The sequence below is a fragment of the Phycodurus eques genome, chromosome 19, assembly GCF_024500275.1.
Source record: "Phycodurus eques isolate BA_2022a chromosome 19, UOR_Pequ_1.1, whole genome shotgun sequence".
In the NCBI taxonomy this organism is placed as follows: domain Eukaryota; kingdom Metazoa; phylum Chordata; class Actinopteri; order Syngnathiformes; family Syngnathidae; genus Phycodurus; species Phycodurus eques.
Window position 1 is genome coordinate 14,469,633 of NC_084543.1, and position 21,076 is coordinate 14,490,708.

Genomic DNA, 21,076 nt, shown 5'->3' on the forward strand with positions numbered 1-21,076 from the left:
ACAATATGGTATGGCATGAGACAATTGCAGGAAGGCAGCAAGAAAAAACTATACTGAAAATGAAAATATCCTCCAGAAGTATGCTATGGTATCGCATCATATGAGGATGAAAGTAACGTTTTATACATAAAACTTGAGATATTTGAATCTATGCCTTATTAAGATTATTTGGATATAACCAACACACATTCCCACCCTTACAGAAAAGTCCGCTTACATTATGTGTATCAGCACACATTCATTATAGTCATTACATTCTTTTATTGGACCAGGTTTAAGCACTCTCATGGTTCTAATTACCTATATCCACGCAAAGCCTAAGCTGTGATGCATGGCCGTAGGTAATGACAAAAGTAAAACAAATTAAACAATTTATAAATTGATCCGTTTATTAGTCCCATGTTCCAATCCATCTCTCTTTGCACACAAATTGATAATTGATCAGCACATCCAATTGCCCTCAATGGACTTGCTTCATTGAACAGACATGGAGATTCAGGCTTTTCTATTATTCATAATAGTATACAATTTTACACATAACGTGTTCTCTTCTGTTATGATCTACATGACAGTTACCACATATAATTACACTTATTATTGTTATGATGATGATGAAGATGACGAAAACAAAGAATGCCATTTATTAGTGAGAGACACCTCATCTTGCACAATATATATAAACAGAGATAATGGACAAATAAGGAAAGTTGTGGTTATAGTAATATAGTTTTGTATAGGGAAGTGACATTCACGTAAACTGAAGCTGATGTGAGGATGCACACCGTAAAAAATATCCTATAGAATTTACCCAATAAATTGAACGTTTACAATTTGCAGCCACTTTAATTGGGTAGATTTAAACCACATCTTTTGGGTGAAGAATACTTCAATTGAATTGTTATGAAATCCTTGTAAAACTTAGTTTACCACACATTTGTAATTACATTCTAACCACAGCGACTGGGGGGGGTAAACGTGCCCCCCCACATTATATGTTCCTCAACATCCATGTTCCCTCAAAGCTTATTGAGGGAATACCTACACAGACAACTTCCTCATATTAGTAAGCATTGCTGCAAAATCATTGTTTTACATGCAATCCACAGACAAAGTTTTATGAAAGGTATAGCCTGTTAACCTTGCCCGACACACTCATAATACAATTATGAGTGAATACTGCCAACCAACGACGGCTCATTCATTTACTGCTAAAAACAACAACAACAAAAAAAGGCATACACTCCCTGAGTACTGTTCCCCTTGCCACTCCACAAGCAATTCTGCTGCCGTTTTCACAACTATCCATCTATCCATCAATTTTCTAAACCGCTTATCCTCACTCGGGGTGCGCGTGTACTGGAGCCTATCTCAGCTGACTTTAGGCGAGAGACGGCCCACACAACTAATTACTCATTAATCGATCCCACAACTTCCGGGTTGGGACTCGGGAGATGACCACGCTACTACCTGAGCCATGCGCTGATGAGCCAATGGCACGCCAGCCAAACAGTGCGGCATGCACATGTCACGTGATGCATATTGTAGTACCAACGCCTTTTAGGTAGGATTTTACTACATTTTTCTTGGTAACACTTTTTGGTGGGTAAAATTGACCCTATATTTTAGCGTACCTTAACCATCTAAAATAATAATGTAATTTTTTTTTTTTTATAATTATATTTACCACTCTCCAAAATCGATTTTTACAGTGTAGTACAATATGCGTATAGGGACTATGGGGAATAGTCATCTAATAAGTCTATCCAATGGTGTAGTAAAAACGATTTGTTTTTTTATTCTCTGTTTCAGAAAGTTCTCTGTACATAGTGTTATGTACAATGATCATCCTTAAATATGATCTCAGAATGATTACAAAAAGTGAAAAGAAATCCTGGATTTGTCCCCAATACAGATAAAATAACAAAATTGCAGCCTTCGTGGCAGAGGTACAAATAATAAGACTACAGCAGCCTTAAGCTAGGTGTAACCATTAACATCTGAAAATCTAATTATGGAACACAAATCCAAAAAAGAACCAAGCCCAAAAGAAGCAAAGCTCTTTCCACTGAAGGTGAACATTTGTCTTTGCTGAGCCAACAGTTTTATTTTTTTTTTTTTAATATATATATATATATATATATATACTTGCCATTACTATTGCCATGCCCTCATGCCATTTATGAAAATGTGGATATAACCAAGTTGGGTTTTTTTGTGCGCATATTCTCGCCAAGTGATAAAAAAAAAAGCACTTCCTGGCTGGTGCTTTGATCCCAAGTGAGCAAGTTTGTGCCCTGTTTAAATGACGCTTTAGAAAAAAATAATAATAATTCCTCTGTTCATTGCTTCACTCTGTGTGACACTGATCCATTTGAATTCTTACACAGATTTTTAATTTGGTAGAAGAAGTGGAATGTACACCCTGTCAATTTCCGAGCTCTTTGTTTCTCTCAGTCTTTATAACTCTCTGTCATGTCCCTCTCCTCTCATGACCTATCTCTCCTGTCTGGTCTTCTGTCTTGATCGCGCTCTGCCCCAGAGTGCAGTGATACAGGGTCCTTATGAATTATGCAGTGTTGTTATCACTCTGCTCTGGTTCCTTTTACAATAAAACAGTCTTAAAGCATCAAACATTCAACAGGGCTTCCTTCACTCTCCATTAAAGGGGAAGAGTTACTGGCCAAGTCACATTTCTGAGCTGATAATTAGCGACAAAACTACAATCAAGTTTATGTCTTAGCAAAGCCCACTCTTTCAAGTGTTAAGTATTTGCATTCATTTACTACACTCACTCATAAGAAAATCACAAACACTGTTTAAAAAGTTAAGAGTAACTTAAGACCAAAATGTGTGTTGTTGCAGTAACTCTAAGCAATTTGTGTTCTCGTACAACACAGGATAATTACCAATATTCATTCCATACTGATTGCATTTGGATCACAGTGACCTGGACATTAAGGCTAACTTCATACAACAGATGGATAGCATTTCTGAAGCCATCTGGAATCAGTAGAAACGGGTTGCAAATGAGCAGGCAACTTCCAAAGAACTTGGAAAATGATCAAATGGACATTTGTCTGTCACATCCATTACAACCCAATCAAACCAATAGAGCAATCAGACTAGCACCAACATAATCTAAAGTGGCACTAAAATAAATTGCATACTGCTGGCTTGACAAGGAGCCAGTGTCCGACTGAAATGTTGTCTCAATGGAATACATTTTGCTACTATGATATCCAAACCAAAAACCTAGCCTATACTGTATCTCCTTAAATTATGCCGATTGTTTCAATCATTCTCAAGAGTCTTGACCTGGGACATGGGCAAAATGGATTTGCTTCTTTAGAAATTGTATTGTCACCTCTCTGCTTTGCAAATAAAACAAGAAATGTGTGTATCCCTGAGTTGATCTTATGTCGTCAGAGATGTGTAATTGTACTTGAGATGAATGACATGAATGAATGAATGTAAATGAATTTTTGGATGAATTCCAAAATTGCAGCGCAGAATCTGACAGAACAAACAAACGACGTTATTACAACATCCTCGCAGCGGTCGCAGTTTCAAGTCCCAGACACATCTTTCCTCCCTCATTCCTATACGTATCAAATTACATGACTTATTAGCTGCTCCCCCTCTTGAGGCTGCTTCGATTTCAGAAGGCTGGATTTTTCCATTTGCTCTCTTTTCCAAATGTATCAGCACTGCTTCACTTGTTCAATATCAATACAGCCCCAGGTTCAAGGCACTCTCATTTGACCGAACTGGCCACTGTCTTAAGCCACTATTTAGCGCAATGGATTTCTGGCACCATTGCCGCAAACACACACATACACACACACACACAGTAAAATACTGTACGAGTACATGTGAGTCCATGTGACAGGTCAGTTCATGATAACGCTCCGGAGGCGCACACACAAATAACTATTTCATCCGCAAGCAAACAAATCCCTAATCGTTTCAATTTGCCAGAGTGTGTGTGCAGGACATTGATCTGAACAGAATGAGGCCAGTCATTACAGAAATGAGATGGCTGGCTCAGAAAAAGCTGATGATATCGCATGGAGTCCCAAAGGGAAGCTGCAAACTGCTGGTAGTTATCTGCTTGCTGTTATCTCTGATCGTGATACCCTTCTTGACTTGCAGTGGTTCTCTTTGTTTCACACAGAGGGCCAAGACTGACACTGTGTGTGGGGGAGGGGGGTTTTCTGCGGTGGGCGAGCACAGACTGCTGATTTAAGGAGGGTTTCCTCTATATTTTAACAAATACTGTAAGAACTTTTGCTTCCCTGTTCGTTTGCCAATTACAGAAAATCTTTATTATAAGAGTGGGAGTGTGACAAACAAAGCTGCGGTTTGACAAAATAATCACGATGTATCCTCATCACTTCCAGCAGTGATTCCCAACCAGGCTGCCATGGCACACTGATCTGCCGTGAAAAATCATCAAGGGTGCCGTGCCAAAGTATCCATTTTCACTCCATTTGCCAGGAAATTATTTATTAAATATAAAATCTATAAGTGTGTTCATCTATCTATGCCAGTTCATGTACTGTAGTGACAGGCAAAACAATTAAATGCGTTGCCATTAAATGACAGACTTTACGATAAACCTGCATATCCTCCTGTTGCCATTCCTATCAAAGAAATAGTCATCTAATAAGTCTACCCATGCCGCTATATCAGCTTGTGTTTAAGTAGATGTCACACTGAGTAAGTCCATTAGTGAGTAAATCTAGAAGAGATGATTATTTCAGTATTCATACTTTAATTTTATTTATTTCTTTATTTATTGTGTGGTGTGCTGTGGGATTTTTCCATGAAATGGGTGCCTTGGCCCAATAAATATTGGGAAACACTGACTTAACAGTGCAGCATCACCAAGTATCAATGTCGTCACTATCCGATGAAAACCGAACAAGTGCGGATGAATGCTTTCATGAGGGTTTTGACTTTGAGGCTGGTGGATTTGATTTGATTCTTTTCTATGATTTTGATTGATTTGATTCTTTTCTATAATGCTTGTCCTCATTAGGGTGCGGGTGAGCTTGAGCCTATACACAGCTGACTTTGGGCGAGAGGCGGGATACACCCTTGTTTGGTCGCCAGTCAATCACAGGTCTAATAATAATCATTTCTACCTTTAATTGTGAAGCTTGTGGGGGCACGTTCCTTTTTTGGGCAGACTTTAATATAAAATACACCTTTAAAGCTGGTCCCACCCCTGTTTACACACATTTACACAACCACAGTAACCTCCATCAGGTGGGCACTGGCGATGTCTGCAACTTTATGTCTGGTTCTGATTGACTCGGGCACACAAGCAGATTTACATGTTTGTCATTGTTACATGGGTTAGTGAATATCATGTTGAAAGTCCTCGGGGGAATTGGAAAGCGGTGGATTTGCATCACACTGAATTCTAAACAGTCTTTCCACACCACCAGCCTCATCGCTCTACTCCTCCAGGAACATGATTTGCCTCTCGCCCATTCACTCTCTCAATTTCTCTCTCGCCGGCTTTCTTGTTCTGAAGCGATCGTGACACACACACGCACATGCTTGCGCATACACACAAAGGTTTGCTTGTGGAGTGTCCCCGCCTGGCCAGTGAGGGACCGGGAGTGTCGTCCAATCTCTGTTCAGTCATGTGTTAAATTAGATTCCGTTGCCTCTCCGTCGGAGTTGTGTGGGAGACACACTCATACACAACTCACTCATTCACATATTAGGAGAGTAAAGTTGGTAACTTTATGCAAGCGCTGATTATGATTTTGATGGTGATGATCGTGATGCAGTAAAAGTGGTGTTTCAGTGAGTATTTACAAGTCAAACCAGGAAAAACATGAGCAACACCCCTTTTTCACCAATGGATGTTTTATCCTCACTGCTTCTCTTTTAATAAAAGGCTATGATGTGTTTACTAATTACCGCTTTTACAACTGCTGTACACCATGGGAATAACATGGGACCTCAGGATGTTGCTTTTTTGCTTCATAATATGTTCTGTAAAAGTATTATGTCTATATTCCTGATGTAATAACTATAATGTAGTAATGATTTATAGATTGTGTGTGTGTGTGAATGTCGAAACTAAAGCAACACGGTAGCACTTTACCTGATATTGTAAATATCGGATTTTTACACATGGAAAATGCACAGATCACATTGCACATTGTTTCCTCCCAAGTGACACAACTAAGCCTTTCATAAATTTTCTACAGCGCTTATGTACAGGCTGACGAGTGAGCTGGAGCATATTCCTATCTGACTTTGGCCGAGTTGAAGACAGATCAAAAAACGTGTACACTCAAAATCACAATTCACACTGTCACTGAGTGGGTAACTTAACCCAATCTGCCTACACAGAAGTCAAGCGAGTGAAGCACGACACCATCACTGATCGAGGACTTAGCCAATCAAATCATGTCTTGTGAGTGGCAAATGTGAGTGTTGGAGGCAGGCAACAAATCTTGTTGGATTAATATGGAGTTGTCTTTTTTATATTAGTTTGACAGTCGGTGGCGACAACTGCTCGCTTTGGCAAAATATTTGGCACTGTGTTTTAACTTCTTTCAATTATAATTGCTTTTGTCTGAGTTATACAATTCATATTGTGTAGGGTCATGGAGTCTTGCCCTCAGTTCAAAAACATTAGTTGCTAGTTATAATAACTCACAACTGATAAAAAGAAGTTGTCACCCAATTAAAATAAAGGTGTATCTTGTTAACAGCTAGATTGTAAAATATGGCTTTAAAGGAATAGAGCACCATTTGTCAAACCTTTATTCTTTAAAGGTGATGTTCAGTGTCAGCCCTTTTATGTCTCAGCATGCTGTCGAGACATGCAAGCTCACTTAAGTGAAAGTACCTAAGCCTCAATTACTTTTTGTCTACTGACAAACTGTCGACAGTATTTGGGTGTTACATCCCCCCAACCTTCATCACCCCCCCCCCCCCCCTCGTTTTTTTTTTCTTTCTTTTTGGGCTCTCTGCAGTGCACATCAATATTCATCAACCCCTAAAGCGGCCAGTTTCTCAAGCTGCATACGGCAAAATACTGCAGTCTGTGCGATTGGCTGGTAACCAGTTCAGGGTGTACCTCGCCTCTCGCCCACAGTCAGCCTGGATAGGCTCCAGCACGCCCGCGACCGTAGTAAGGACAAGCAATACGGGGAATGGATAGATGGATGGATATATATATATATATACACAGTGGAACCTCGATAAAACGGACCCCGATATAACGGATATCAGATAAAGCAGACCATGGAGACTGCACAGTGTGTCCAAAAATAGTTTCCATTTGTCACTTAGTCTGTTAGTTCCAGAATAGGCCACTTTTGTTTACTGGCGCTGTGGCGCAATGCAGGACTGGCATATTTCCGGGTCATCGATGTACCGTGGCGGCCATGTTAGACATGAGCGTTAACATGGCAGCCATGTCATGAATTGTTCTTCATGTTATCTATTGTCTATTGTACATAGAGCAATGTCAGAAAGAGAGCGGCGTGACAGCAGTGTTAACTCTGAGGAATACAAAAAAACAAGTCTCTGGGGTCTGGAACATGCTATTTTTGGTACAGTAACAGTTTTTGTTTTTGTCAAACCGTTCGCTTTTGGCAACAGATTTGGAACTAGGAAGTACACTAATTCCTCACAGCGCAACCTCGCCCCATCTTTGCTTGTGAATGACTGAACCATTCAGGGAAGCTCCTTTTATACCCAATCATGGCAGCCACCTGTTCCCAATTAGCCTGTTCACCTGTGGGATGTTCCAAACAGTTGTTTGATGAGCATTCCTAAACTTTCTCAGTTAATGATTATTTGCTAAAAACAATAAAGTTTATCAGTTTGAACATTAAATATCTTGTCTTTGTAGTGTATTAAATTAAATATAGGTTGAACATGATTTGCAAATCATTGTATTCTGTCTTTATTTATGTTTAACAGAATGTCTCAAATTCATTGGAATTGGGGTTGTATATTGTTTTTGAAAATTGGAAGTAAAATTCTAATTAAGAGCAAAACCATTCTTCCACTTCAATAATGGGGCACCAGGGTGTTGTTGTTTCTTAACGTGTGAGCATTCCTCAACTTTCTCAGTCTTTTTTGCCACCTGTCCCAGCTTTTTTGGAACGTGTTGTAGCCATAAAATTCTAAGTTAATGATTATTTGCTAAAAACAATCAAGTTTATCAGTTTGAACATTAAATATATTGTCTTTGTAGTGTATTCAATTAAATATAGGTTGAACATGATTTGCAAATCATTGTATTCTGTTTTTATTTACGTTTAACACAACGTCCCAACTTCATTGGAATTGGGGTTGTACTTGGAGGTTGGGAACGGATTAAACTCATTTACATTATTTCCTATGGGAAAAAATGTTCCAGAGGTCGGACTTCGAACACTTCACAAGAAACAATTATGTTTGAATTCCGAGGTTCCACTATATATATTTATATATAATCAACATAAATTAAAAAGTTTACTTTAGATCCATCCATCCATTTCCTGAGCCGCTTATCCTCACAAGGGTCGCGGGAGTGCTGAAGCCAATCCCAGCTATCATCGGGCAGGAGGCGGGGTACACCCTGAACTGGTTGCCAGCCAATCGCAGGGCGCATATAAACAAACAACCGTTCGCGCTCACATTCACACCTGCGGGCAATTTAGAGTCTTCAATTAACCTAGCATGCATGTTTTGGGGATGTGGGAGGAAACCGGAGTGCCCGGAGAAAACGGGGAGAACATGCAAACGCCACACAGGCGGGGCCGGGGATTGAACCCTGGTCCTCAGAACTGTGAGGCAGACGCTCTAACCAGTCGGTCACCGTCCCGCCAACTTTAGATGTGTGAACTAATTTTTTTCAACTATTGGAATTTTTAAAAAAATCCATTAAACGAATGACAGCTTTGTTAAAATTTTGTTCAGTGTAAATAAAGCACAAACCAACCAACTAAAGCACGAGAAGCTAAAACCTAAACATACTCTTCTGATGGAAGCGCTATCACATGATGAGCCACGGACAGCTTTTCAAGCTTAACTTAACGTTTAAACTGGCATATCCTTGTGAGAGTACTACAGGTGACAATATATATTGAGTGTCAGCATGAAAGACCTTGATAAACTGTCTCTTGCATTCACTTTCCATGCAAAACATCTCAAGCCCATATGTGTTTTATTTATTCGTTCATTCCTTCTCTCTTGACAATCTATCCCTTTTGGCAATGATGTCACTTGCAAGCCCTTGGCTAATGTTCCTTACTGGCTCTCAAGCCCAATCTTCATTAGTTTTCTCTGTCACCTAGGAACAATAATGCTGTAGTGTTCTGACTCACAAAGTGTCGCACCAGCTGGATCACATGCACAATAGTCTGCGGGATCTCTGCATGCTTATGTGTGCTTTATTGCATCGAATATGGGTAACATTGTGGTACATTGCTTTCAGTCTTTTCAGAATCGGTAAAAGTTTCTTATTCTGACTGTTTCAGTGTTTTACACCCTGCACACACTCATGTAGCTTGGGGCTAAATTCAAAGACGGTGAAGTGTGCTTGTGTGTGGAAGGCGATTGGGGGGTTTTGAAGCATCTCTACCCACCAGAGTGCTTGTTTAATGGTTAGTAGGGGTGGAGAAGAAGCCCCAGGCTACTATGGAAAATAGCTGAAGAGAAGGTAATCAATATCAGATACCACAATCTCCCCCTGCTGGTTGACTTTGTATGTAAACTGTGTAATCACCCTGCAATCAATGGTTTTTTTTCCTGTCTAATCATACCAAAAACACGTCTTTACTCGGTGTCTCAACAAAGTTCATGGACTGACCTAACAAAAGATATACAGCATTTCAAAAACAAACTACATTTCCCTTTCAATTTGCGCCAGATGACGGAGCAGTACATCTAAAAAGAGATCATGCAGCCCTTCTTCGTTCAGTGCATGAGAAGAGGTGAGAGTTGTGGCAGGACAAATCTTGGCTGCTTCGCCATGACATCGCACCTCCTCACAATGCTATGAGTAGCCGACAGTTCCTAGTTGAGAGGAACATTGTAGCGCTTGAGTAACCTCCCTCCACACCCAACCTGGCTTGGTGTGATTTCCCCCCCTTACCAAGACAGGGGGGTCTTCAACGGGACCCGTTTTCAAGACGTGGAAGACAGCAAGACGGTCGTGAAAAGGGAACTGCGCGGCATCCATGAAGAATCTGTCCAAGAATGCTTGAAGGCGTGGCACAGAAAGACTGGGAAAGTGCATTAGACTCCAGGGGGATTACTTCAAAAATGAAAACTTCTAGTTTGGATCTTTTGTGACACCAGTCCTGGAACTCTTCTGACACAACTTGTATTTGCTTTTACCCTCTGTTCCTCAAAAAGCTGATGTTGGTCTCTGGGTCATTTAAGGTTGGAAACATAGTCAATGAGGTAATTCATAAATGCATTTTTTTAAAAATTATTCATATGATCAATCTGTGAAGTAGCAGTCAGCTATTGGATTATGCTAACCGACATGTACCAAAAGTCAAGAAATTGAAAGTACAAGGAAAATGAGAATGAATTCATTGAGAGCTGCAAAAATATTTAAGTGTGTCCCTTGTGTGTGGAAATTGTCATTGTGGTGAAAAATAGCATTGTTGACCATTACATACGTAAACATGCCTTTATTGGGAATTCAATGCAAATGTACCCCAGAAAACGATTGTATTACATATACTGTACTGTACTTGTAACATATAGCCATCTACAGTATAATACACTTAATATAATGAATGAGAAGTATGAGATCCAAGCATTCATCATTTAGCACTTATATCCTTTTCAGACTCAAACACAAGTACAATTATTAAGTAATTAATGAACATGCATTATTTTGAGATGAGAGAGGAAGCCATAGTACCCGGAGGAAACTCATACAAGCACGAGGAGAACATGCTAACTCCACACTGTAAGATTAATTGCTGACTTCTGACAATCAGCGTTCTCAAGAACACATCACTGAGATATATGCAGGCACAAGCTAATTGGTGTATTTCAAAAGAAAACTTCTCGAAAAAAAAAAACCTTGCTGATGCTTATGAACTTGAAAGATAAAGACAAGTAGGATTGCTCCAAAGAGTCAGTCATCTCAAGTTACCATTGGCAAGCAAATGAATAAATGGTGCAAGACATGAAGGACACTTTTGAAGACATTTTCTTTTTGTTTTCCTCCTTTGCATATGATTAAACACAACAAACACCAACAAAAAATTGTCATATTTGAACGGCAGAAGAATTATCCATGGCTATAGAGGTACGTATTTTTATGAGCATGTTTCAATTGAAAAGCTAATTGGCCTCGCCTGCCTCAGTAAAACTGCATTGTATATGCAGTATGTACACTGTGTGTGTGTGTGTGTGTGTGTGTGTGTGTGTGTACTGCAGCTTTAGGGGATCTGAGATTTGTGGATCCCACATCGCTACACTGTATAATTATAACAATGAAATGCAGTGTAATAAGTGCGGCACGTTGGTCGACTGGTTAGCACATCCGCCTCACAGTTCTGAGGACCCGGGTTCAAATCTGGCCTCGCCTGTGTGGAGTTTGCATGTTCTCCTCGTGTCTGCATGGGTTTTCTCCGGGTACTCCGGTTTCCTCCCACATCCCAAAAACATGCATGGTACATTAATTGAGGACTCTAAATTGTCCGTGGGTATGAATGTCAGTGCGAATGGTTGTTTGTTTATATGTGCCCTGTGATTGGCTGGCGACCAGTTCAGGGTGTACCCCGCCTCTCGCCCAAAGATAGCTGGGATAGGCTCCAGCACGCCCACGACCCTAGTGAGGAGAAGCGGTGTAGACAATGGATGGATGGACAATATAATAATTATTTCCCCCACTGTCAGTCAGCTCCTCTTTAAAATGTATGCTCCATCGGGTTTGCAGGGTTCGGAGACTGACTTGACAAGTCCAAAATCTTCCACTTCTATCCCCTGATGAACTTCTTTGTTGTTTTGGCGGTGTGTTTTGTTATTAATTTGATGCATAATGAAGGACCTCTCAATTAGTTTGGGTGCATATTTCAATAAATTGGCAGACAAAATGTTTTTGTCGACTTCTGAGTTAATTTTGCTGCTGCCATCATGTGTTATATCAATGAAGATTAATGAGCCTGGTTCAGAAGAAGCCATGCAAGCCCAAGCCATAACATTACCTCCACTATGTTTCACAGATTAGCCTTTCCATCACTTTTGAAAAGGTTAATCTTGGTCCCTTTAGTCCATAAAACTTTGCCTTGGCTTGCTTTTTTTTTTTTTTTTTTCAAATTCCAGCCTAGTCTCCCTAATGAGTAGTTTGCATCTTCTAGTGTATGTATATGTACTTTTTTTTCATGTTCATGACATTCAATCTCGCCCTTTGGAGGTTGTTGTTGACATCACTAACAAGAGTTTCATGGTCTGATGTTTCTGTCTTCAATGGCTGTTTTTTTCTGTGGTCGACACTCGACATCTGTTACTGAGTACACTCGTACTGTACTCGTAGTCTCTTCTTCAGGACATTTTGAATAGTTGTACAGCATTGACTCTGGAAAATGTTTGTGCAATAGCTCTGATTATTTTTTTATCTGCATTGTTTTCCACCCAAAGACAGCTGTCTGGATATGACACCTGTAACTAGTATAAATGTGGTCTTCACAGGCAAAACCCAAATCTGAAAATGAGCATAGACATTCAGTACAAACCGATCTGACAAACCAGGGCAACAAAGCACACCTGCTATCAAATGTTCCAATACTTTTGCATGCATGAAAATTGTGTGGGTTCAAAAAGATGCCATCGTCTAAGTTGTTTATCAGATCCAGGTCTAAATACTGTGGTTGAAAATAGGAAATGAAATGTTGAGCTCTTTACCTTTTAATGTCAAACCCAAATGGATATTATATTTTGTGCATTCTATTTTCTACAAAACATAAATTTTTGTTGAACAAATTAAATAACTACATATTGTTGAAGCTGAGCCGTAGTCTCGAAATCCAAATGCAGTGGGCTTAACACCTACCAGCTCTAACAGCCACTGAGTGATCTTGACTCTAAGTGCTCTGTGGCTTCCTCCCCACAGCCAAAAACATGAATGTTAGATTAACTGAAGACCCCAATTTGGACATAGTTCTGAGTGTGAACGGTTGTCTGTCTCTATTTGCTAGCCTCGTGTCCAGGGTGTACCCCACCAATCGCCCTAAATCAGCTGTAATAGACTCTAGTCTCCCAGGGACTGCACAAGAATAGAAAGGTATAGAAAATGGATGAATGGATGGAAGATTGAAAAGAGTGTCACATTCTGAAAATTGTTGCACAAGTCAGTGTCTCCAGGCTGTTATGGTGGACGTATAAAAAAAGCAAACAGTTCCGATGTCTCCTTACCAATATAATAATGTCTTTTTGTGTGTTTTTTTTTAGCTCTTTCTGAAATACCGTAGCTGAAATTGTCAGCCATTTAGACAAAAAAAAAAGGACAAAAAGAGTATCATTGTCATTATGTCACTGCGGCAAATCATTAGTCTCATTGAAAATACGTTGAACACCAATATGTATAATGTAGCCCAAGTCCAACTGAATGTTGTTCTCATCATTAGACTTTACACCGATTGTATCGGCCTGATTGGTATCGTCCAATAATTAGCATTTTATGCTGATCGGCTTTAATATCATAATTCGCCGCTCTGATCAATGACGTCATGGATCGGCTACGCGAAAGACATTTACTTGCGTTGCCATCATGCACAGTATATTTGAATCCAAAGGCTAGTTTATTTTAGCCTTGCCGCCTCCCGTTTTTTACGATCATTGGGCTTTATCTTGTCAACTCAAATGCGACCAGATACACTCGTTACCGTGGCAACAAGCGTGGATTGCGCCGACTCTATTAGAAGGACAAAATGGGGGAAAATGTGTGTGTGTGCTCACCGGTGCTCAGGACAGGACATACGTTTAAGGCTTGCTTGAGGTATGTTCACATACTTTTAATACAATAGGGCTCGCAAGCAGGCAACAAAATGTTATGTAGCCTAGCAAGCTACTGCTAGCACTGACGGTTGAACGTAAACATGCCGCCGTTCTGTCGAATGATGCTCTAAAGTTTCGGTGTGGGTGAAGTAATTTAATTCCAATAAAGTAATTTAATTACAGTAAGTTAGCACCCATTATTTCTGTCATGTTGTAATGTTGGTTTGACCTGACTGATTAGAATACACGATCTGACTAGAGCAGTGATTTCCAACCTTTATGGAGCCAATAACATATTTTACAATTGAAAAATCTCACGGTACACTAACAAACAAAAATGTCACAAAAAGTTGACTGCATTTACTTCCTGCCATTTAATAGAAGACCATTTATTTGTTCTGTCTGTCACTATGCCTCACTGGCATAAATAGATGAACAAAGATACATTGTTTATTATAAATATAATTTTTTGAGCAATTAAGTACACAAGTATATACATTAAATGAACAGGTCATTTAAATAGAGACATTCCTCCATCTTGTGATCGGATCGGTTATCGTTTTTTTAAACTCGCTGATCGGTGATCGGCCCTAAAAATCCTGATCGTGTAAAGCCTAGTCATCATACAATATGCAATCATGAAAGCGTCTTACAAAAGATACGTTGAACTTTGCCACAAAAAAAAGTTACAAAAAGTAAAGAACACACACACACACCAGGATAGTTTGCTGATGCCGACTGAGGTTTCACTGCACAGTATATTGTTGGAAGCTTACATAACTTCACCCAACTTATTAATCACAATAATGTATGACCCTCCTTTTTAAATTGCTAGCATGGCAATGGCTCAGACTGAACGGATAGAATAAATACACAGCATACAAATTCTGTCAGAATAGCATGAAAGTGCTATCTGAAATGTACCGCCACGCTTTGTTTAGTAGTATCTGTTTTCATCCATGGTTGCTTGAACTGACATAAGCTTGACTGAAATATTGCTTTCTTATCAGCCACGCATGGGTGTACACGTGTGGAGGAAATCGACAGACACACATATACGACATGCATGTCTCTAATGTGGCGCTGAAGTCCAACCAGACACGGTGCGCAGCGCTCTACTGAGCCGAGGAGAAATCAAGTCGATGAGGAAAAAGGATGGAGAAAGGGGCTTGATGATGTGAAGAGATAGATGGATGGAGGGAATGAGGGAGAGGGAGAAGGGTGGATTGCATGATGGAGCTGATAGGAGAAATCATTTACCAGCACAATTTGTTGACAAGGATCTTGGAATGTCTCAATGTGTCAACGTCTCAGTCACTTTGATGGATGATGGAAGTTCAGCATCTCTAACACACACTATCTCTCCCTCACCCTGCTTCTTTTCCTACTGCGTCTTTTCTGCCTCAATGCCAGTCGAGCAAAACCGCCTCCCACATATTGAGTGAATCGGTTTGCGTGTGCATGCACAAGGATCAATGCTTTTCACTTTAAACCATAATCAGAACTTTACAAATCCAGCTAGCTATTTACAAATACTATATGGGGGATTTTCATATAATTTGATTAATAACTGTAAAGCCACATTTACTATTTACAAATACTATATATTGATTAATAACTGTAAAGCCACACTTAAGTCCTGCTTTCAAAAGGTTTTTAATGATTTAAAATTTATGGTATTCAAGGCATTGGCTGTCAATAATCCTTATTGACAGCCAATGGCGGTGGCACATTGAAGTACACTTATTTTTATAACGGTCAAGACAAAAGTGCATAACAGTAAAGACATAAACAGCTTGATAAAAATTGTGAGTTGCACTAATTTATGTGTTCCCCTTCAAACTCTGCGGATACAAGTGCATAAATGATCCTGACTACTCATTAATCCCATTACACTCCTGTTTTTATGCGATCGGAATAACAGGAAAGACATGTAATAGTTCCGACACTTTCACAAATTCATGCATACGCATTCATATCTCGGAAATAACACCATTTATTTTGCTGTCTGCTAGTGTGTGAATGAAAAACGGCTGCATCATCCTGGCACTTCAGCTCACAGATCCTTCTGCTGTATTGCGACAACATAATGATGCTCTCTCCAGTGGCATTAATGCTAGAGCCAGCTTGAGTGAAAAAAAGAATGACCGTTTGTAAAAGAAACACAAAAAATGATCTCTGAAGACATTAAGATGCCTTTGTGTTAGTTTTCATGCAAAAGGCATAAGGAGAAAAATCCTTTATAACCATAAATGTAGTTAACATCCTCAGAAAATGTTGCAAATAATGAAACTTCCCTTCAAATGCTTAACGGTAAAGACATTTTAGCATTAAATGTTCGGAAGATATTACTTTAGAATATTTTTTTTTTCTTTGAAGCGATTATGACCTTTTGATAGATAACAACTGCCAATAATTCAAATATTCATATCGGTGATATTAATTGATTTTGAAAAAGGGAATTCAGTGGGCCATGTCTTTACCATTGTTGATCAAATAATATAAAAATGATCCATATAATGTGCATATTTATTTTTCAACTTCCAAAAACTACCGTGTGGTATTATTTGAGTTTAGTATACAGTGGTGCCTTGAGATATGAGTCACGCGACGTACAAGTTTTTTTTAGATGCGAGCCATTGATCGGCTTTACTTTGAATTGCAAGCGCAAACTTGAGATGCAAGCGCTCTGTGCTGGCTTCACCACAAGCAGCGGTTTGGCAGACATAACTATAGTAAATATTCTTCAAAAAAGAGGCTTCAAGCTATTGCCACTTTCAGCTGATGGTTACTGTCCAACTAAACATAAAACAAAATGAATTACACGTGTATTTAAAACAACAGCATAGCCTCTGCTAGTTTAATGCTAACATATAATGGGAAATGCCATAGGAACATGAGCTAGCAATTAGTCATCTTTGTGGTGGTGTTGTTAACCTTTAAGGAACAGATATCTGAACCTAGACAAAATATCACATCTCACATGCATATGTTTCTTCATCCATTGCGAAGAACAACAAATATTACTGCCGTACTGAGAATTTGAGAGAGAAGCTCAGTCTCCATATACAGTATATCCATCCATCCATTTTCCGTACCGCTTATCCTCACTAGGGTCGCGGGCGAGCTGGAGCCTATGCCAGGTATCTTCGGGTACCTGAACACCCTAAACTGGTCGCCAACCAATCGCAGAGCACATATAAACAAACAACCATTTGCACTCACATTCACACCATCTTCAATTAACCTACCATGCATGTTTTGGGGATGTGGGAGGAAACCGGAGTACCCAGACAAAACCCACGGAGGCACGGGAAGAACCTGCAAATGACACACAGTTGAGGCCGAATTTGAACCCGGGTCCTCAGAACTGCGAGGCAGATAGATATGCTAACCAGTTCGACCACCGGGCCGGAAGTATATCCTTATGTCTGTTTCGTAATGCCCCCAGGTAGCCAAGGCGCACACAGCCAGCATGAGCAGGACAATGTGCATTCAAGGAAAAAGTGTGACAAAAACTGTTAAATTCTTTTTAATTGTATTTAATTATGCCATTACTGTATAATTTTGTAAAGTATAATATTATAGAGTGCTATTTTTTTCCCCATTATTTTTTCATGCTGTTTTGGGGGAGGCTGGAATGGATTAATGGGATTTCCATTCTATTCAATGGGGAAAGATGATTTGAGATGAAGTGTTTTGAACGAATTTAACTTGCCAGCCAGACACAGGTCACGTAGACAAACAACAATTCATACTCACAGTCACGCTTTCAATTAACCTGCATATTTTTGGAATGTGGGCAGGAGCAGGAGGATCCACAAAAGCATGGGGGAGATTCGAACCCAGAATCTCTGTCATGCAAATGTCATGTTTAACTACTTAAGTTAAAGAATGGGTACCACTTTCCAATGACAGTAAATATGGGCTCTATTGGGAAAGCACGGTGTACCTCACACCATTATTTTTAAGGACACTTTTCTTAGGTCTTTACAAAGTATGAAAATACAAGTTAATAACCAACAATTAATTAGGGTTCCCCAAATGAGTTAGTAGTTTTGTTAGTCTTCACAACCCATAAACAAGAAAATATCACAACGGCCTTTGTGGTTGAAAAAGGAATCATGTATGTCGGTGTGTGTGTCTCCATTAACAATCAAGTGGGGCCATATTTTAGCTGCAGGTCAGATGATGTAAGGTAAGAAAGCCCATTGATAGAGTTCCTTGTTTGAGTTAGGTTGACTTGCCTCAGGGCACAACTCCAACCCTGTATTGACTGCATCGAGATTAGCAAGGGAAGGGAAATCTGAGCAAAGACTGATGAAAGGGAACAAAATGGAGAAGTTGCGATATCCTGTAAATTCTAAGAGGAGCTCGAACTTTTTCTAGGTATGAATATTAAATATTTTCGAAGATCAAGTTCAATGCATAGTTATTGTATTTTGCTGTCTAGAACTGAAGACACTTGTCAAATACGACGTTATATCACCTCAACAATAGTTACATCAAGACCCAAAGATAAATATTTTATTATTTTAACATTTTTATTTTAATAAGCTATGCTTTTGATATCGTTCACTTATTTTGACACATTCAGTGACCAATCCTATTCAATATTAGCATTTGGCATTGCTTTTAGTTCGTAATCTCAAATGTTATCTGTTTTACACATTTGAATAATTTAACATGAAATTTACTTTTATCATTTATTTTTTCATTGCTTACAGACTTGCTTAAGTTATGTATTCTTTTAGTGCTAATGCTTCCTCATGTGCCAATGGTGTGCCTTTATAAATTACAGTACTTTAGCGAGGTGTGGTTATTTTTAATTCCATTTAAATAAACTATAATATATCATAAGTAATTGATGAAAAATAGTGCAAAAGATATATTGTAAAGTCGAACTGACAATGGAGATAGATGTTTTGTGAACCTTTCTTGTCGGTGAGTTAATTATTATGATTTAAATGGAAAAGGCTATAGGCAATGTTAAATGTAACTGTAATTGGTTGAAATTGTATTATTCATGGGCAACCAGTTCGGGGTGTACCCCGCCTCCTGCCCGATGATAGCTGGGATAGGCTCCGGCGCTCCCCCGACCCTTGTGAGGGTAAGCGGTTCAGATAATGGTTGGAAGGAAAACAACAGTTGCGGAAACCTTTCCAGGCTTAACAAAAGAGTCGACGCAAGAAAATGCCAGGTGCGGTCTGCTGTATGGGATCACTTTGCATTACAATCACGGCAATAAAAATGTGAACAAAACTGCGTTCCACTATTAGTAACTAGAGTACAAATTGTGAGTAGCTACGTGTGAATATAATTTTCACACTACTGCACGTTTATAGAAATGTCACCATTAAAATGTCATCTGTTGTGTCAGCTCTTTGATAAAGCTATGTTTTTAAAATTGAGACCACAGCATATGAAACAACCTTTAATGTAATGACAATTGTCAATTGTCCAGAGTCAGAGTTTCTAAATAAATTAACAACCCAACTAACCGACAGAGTGATTTAATTAAAGTAGAGGACAAAGGAGGAATGCAGATTTAGTTCACATTAGTATTTTTTGAAGGATGGCATTATTTTTGTCATGTATATTTCCCTTATGAATCACTTTCATTCTCCATTAGCCCATTAGGTGCACATCTAATTATATTTGACCAAACAGAAAACAGTCTTGGCTTTTGCTTAATGGTATTCTCTTAGGAACCGTAGGAGTTACAAGGCTGTCACCAAAAGGTACACAGCATAGTTTGTGCAGAAATAAAGTTCAGTTAAATTGATTTTGAAATACAACTTTTAAAAAAATTCAGTGCAATAAATTAAATCAATCATAATCTCAGTTGTTGTTCATTTAACTTTGATAAGGTGTGAATACTTTTTCTAGCACTATGATTTGTGGAAAAACATTTTATTACCACTCCAATATACGTTGCGACTGGAGCAAAATTGCATGACTTGACTTCTGACATGCTTAAACCAAGTAATGACTCGGCTTGATTTATTTTATTTTATTTTTAAATCCCCCCCACCACCACCCCCTACAGTGACTTGGGACTTGCTTGAGACTTGGCTATGACTTGAGACTTGCACATATGTGACTTACTCCCACCTCTGCTCAGCAGTACATTACAGATAATTGATGGGCACTTGCACCTAAATCTACCACATTCATGTCGTGTCCCATTTGATTATCGGAATTTTCCCTCTGTCTCGCTGCTGGCTAGTTGTTTTTTGTTCTTCATTTCATCAGCCGAAAGTAAACCCTAATTTGACCATAATGCTCCTCTGCCTGCTGACTGAATGGTGACTCTCAGCCAGGTCCAGCAATTCAACAGTCCGTGAGCCATTGGCAAACTGCTTTGTTATGCTCGATGCCATCAATCTCTATGCATGAGAATGGCCAACTTCAATACTGCTATTGATTGTGGAAACCTTTGAAATGGCTAAGGTCAAAGCTTCATCCTTCCTCAAAAAGTTGCTGAGATTGATTATTACATTTTTAAGCCATATTCCATTAAGGTTTGAAGCAGTGCGGAAGAATGTTGGCTTGCTCATATGTCAACTGGATTCATCATCATTGGCTGGAGGAAATTATTATCCGGCAGGCATGTAAATTAGAAGGAGAGCCTGGACAGGGGTGAAAGAGCATGATATTCATGATAGACAGAATAAGATGTTACATTACAAAAGCAAGTGAGGAATATGAATATAAAATGGACAAGAACCAAAACCTGTCCAAGGAACATTTCAACCTTCAGCCTTTTAACATAAAAAATGTATTGAACCGTCATCATTTCTCATGAAATGTGGTTTCTCCTGCATTCCAGTTTAACTGCATTTCCTTTCTTACTGTGTTATTATAGTACATTTCTTTGCAAATTGTTGTACAGTATCAAATATCAAGTCTCAGTTCCATTAATAAAAGAACAATATGGAAGCATTGTTGTTACTCGTTGTTTTCTTTGTAAAGTTGTTTGGACTTGTATAGTACAACTTTCAAATATCAAGTTTCAGTTACAGAGAAGAATAGAGAATAGAGAAGAGTGGTTATATCAGATTTCTATTCCCAATTTACCTGCTGCAAA

The 21,076-nt window shown here is 39.1% G+C and overlaps 1 protein-coding gene across 2 annotated transcripts in view; it reads left to right on the forward strand.

The window, feature by feature from the left end:
• rbfox3a (RNA binding fox-1 homolog 3a) overlaps nucleotides 1–21,076 on the forward strand; it is a 330,465-nt gene that overhangs the window by 223,137 nt on the left and 86,252 nt on the right. The gene's annotated exons all lie outside the window — the stretch shown is intronic.